Source organism: Otolemur garnettii, unplaced genomic scaffold, assembly GCF_000181295.1.
Source record: "Otolemur garnettii isolate 467f Iridium unplaced genomic scaffold, OtoGar3 scaffold00014, whole genome shotgun sequence".
Classification (NCBI taxonomy): Eukaryota; Metazoa; Chordata; class Mammalia; order Primates; family Galagidae; genus Otolemur; species Otolemur garnettii.
Genome location: NW_003852409.1, coordinates 12927798 through 12930279, shown reverse-complemented (window position 1 = coordinate 12930279; position 2482 = coordinate 12927798). Strand labels below are relative to the sequence as shown.

Sequence of the window (2482 nt, the reverse complement as noted above, 5' to 3'; positions counted from 1 at the left end):
TGGATTTTACAGTGCACGTTGGAGTGTACAGTCCTGAGATCCTGCAAGAAAGACATGTTTTATTTTTAATCCAGTGTTTACCAAAAACAGTTGTGTATTGACCCCTCCCCCGACACACACACACAAAAAACCTAGCCTCTCCCCCTCCCCTTTTTTGGGTGGTGGTGAACCCATTAACATCAACGGACCAGTAGTTTCTAGAACTCACTTTGTAAAGCTCTGTGCTAGGCACGGCACCTAGAGAAGGAGCACAGGCCCCTTTCCACGGCCAGTGTCCTGTTCTGCAGGATGGCCAGCCAGTGCCCACCTGCCTGTCCAGCAGGCTCAGGAGCAGGGAAGGTGTGGTCCCCACCCCAACCTGGATCAAGCACGTCCCTTTCTCTGGCCATTCACAGCCTTCTAGCACCTGGCTCAAGCTCCTCACCACTCTCCACCACACACTGTATGTTCAGCTCATAGGGAATTACATAATTCTTGCCCCATCTTTCCTTCCCACTGTTTTTTTGCCTGTGCTTGTCTGCCTGGAAGTCCTGTGCCTCCTGTCGGCACATTAAAACGTCTCTCAAAGACCAGCTCAGAAGCCTCCTCCTCCACAGTGCCTTCTCTGATCTTCCCGATTGGAAACCTCCAGCACCAGTGGTTCTCAGTCCTGCTGCATATTTAAAACCATCTGGGCAGCTTTCTTAAAAAAAAAAAAAAAAGAAAGAAAGAAAGAAAAACAGTGCTTGGGCCTCACTCCTGACAGATTGAAGCAGAAACTCTAGGAGTAGGATGTGGGTACTGATACAGCTTCAAGAGCTCCTTCGGTGGTTCTGGGGAGCAACTGGGCGGGAGGACCTGGAGGGCCTCACCTCCTAGGTGGTCATTTCTTTGTGCTCAGAAGCAGCACCCATGTCTAATGACTTCTGTCTTGGAGCCAATTCTCCTGTCCTGGGAGTAGGTGTGACTGCCCGAGGGACGCTAATTCTTCTGGTTTTTGTTCCCTGCTGGATTTGAATTTCACAAGTAATGACGCTATTCCACAACTTCTCCTGAGACTTATTCTAATACATCCTCCTTTTTAGATCTCTTATTAGATGTGTCTTAATTCCTTAGATGAGGGGAGATCCCAGTGCACATCTTTGTGAGGCGTCTAGATTATGCCTTGGGAGATTGTCGTGATTGTTGACTTCCATCCAAGAAATTATGTTCCCAATGGGCAAAGCCTAGAATTGAGGGAACAGCAATAATAAGCAACATAATTTAAATGTGATTTGAACTCCCTGCCCGCCTTGAGTACTTGAATCCTCACGGATTGAATTTTTGTTGAGGGCTTTCCAGGTGTGAGTAACTGGAATGTTGTAAGGGAAGGGAAAAGTGGGTGATGGGTGATTAGAGCTCAGTGCTGGGGAGAAAAAATATAAAAACAAAGTGTGGCAACTGGGTGCTCCCCTGCCCTGGGCCCGCCGGGCTCTCAGGGCTTGCAGGCATGTGCCCGCCATGGCTCCTGTGTACAGAGTGAACGTCGAGGCGAGTGTTTATCGAAATCAGGTCTATGGAAACTGTTACTGAGACATCAGCATCTCTGGCAACCCCTGGCCCTTTGTACCTTGGGAGTCCTCTGTTGCTCTGCCAAGGTTTGGGGGTAAACAGCTGGGAGGAGAAGGCCCTGAGCGCAGCCTGGTCTGCACTGCGTGCCGGGCAGCCTTTTGGGGAGGATGGTGTTGCCGCGTTAATGTCGTTCTGAGTTCAGCAAGGTCAGCCAACTGCAAAGCATGGATCGCCGTGTTCTCAATGAGGACACTCCTGGCATTTGGGGAGGGACAGTCCTTCCTTGTTTGGGACCGTCCCTGGGAGTACAGGATGTTTAGCTTCCCCTTTCGTGACTGTACCATTTGAGAATCACCTGGGGTTAACTCCATGAGCATTGAGAATGTAGAAAAAATGAGAGAGAGAGAGACAAATTACCAGAGGAGTCTGAGGAAGGGTCTGGAATCTCCTTTTTCCAAGTCTGTGGATAAGTAAGATTCCCCAGCCCTCCCTGGGGAATCTGATTTGATTGTGTTTGAAGACAGAAAAGAATGGAGGGGCTGGTGATCAAAACAGCTGGGACAGCCTGGCTTTGGGCAAATCACTTAAACTCTGGGGCTTTCTGCATCCCCTAAAAGAGAGAAATGTAGAGAGATTGCATTGGGGAGTTTCTACAGCCCCGGTGGGCTCTCACACTCTGCTGTGAGGAATATTCTCCAGATTCCTTTTTCCTGTAGCATGTCCTTTGTGGGGCTGCAGACTCAGCTTCCTGACAGACATCTCTGAAGGAGAAAAGAAAGGCCACTGGAATACAGAGTAGGCGGGGAGGGCATCTCAGGTCCATGAAAACTGAATGAGCAGAAGCTGAGAACTCTGTAAAGGGAGAGCCAGCCAAGGCTTATTAGCCAGGGCAGAAGGAGAAGGAGAGGAAGAAATCATTAAAGGAGTAACAGTGGCAAGACCCCAGAGGCTT

The 2482-nt window shown here is 49.4% G+C and overlaps 1 protein-coding gene and 1 long non-coding RNA gene across 2 annotated transcripts in view; one reads left to right on the top strand and one right to left on the bottom strand.

Moving 5' to 3' along the window:
* EPB41L4B (erythrocyte membrane protein band 4.1 like 4B) overlaps nucleotides 1-2482 on the top strand; it is a 146010-nt gene that overhangs the window by 71332 nt on the left and 72196 nt on the right. The gene's annotated exons all lie outside the window — the stretch shown is intronic.
* The window catches only part of LOC111723665, a 3243-nt gene continuing 808 nt past the window's right edge, over nucleotides 48-2482 (bottom strand). Inside the window, exons 2-4 of the long non-coding RNA XR_002772162.1 lie at nucleotides 1589-2291; nucleotides 852-1205; nucleotides 48-682 (exon numbers count right to left, since the gene is read on the bottom strand). This is a non-coding gene — a long non-coding RNA (uncharacterized LOC111723665). The remainder of the gene's footprint in view (nucleotides 683-851; nucleotides 1206-1588; nucleotides 2292-2482) is intronic.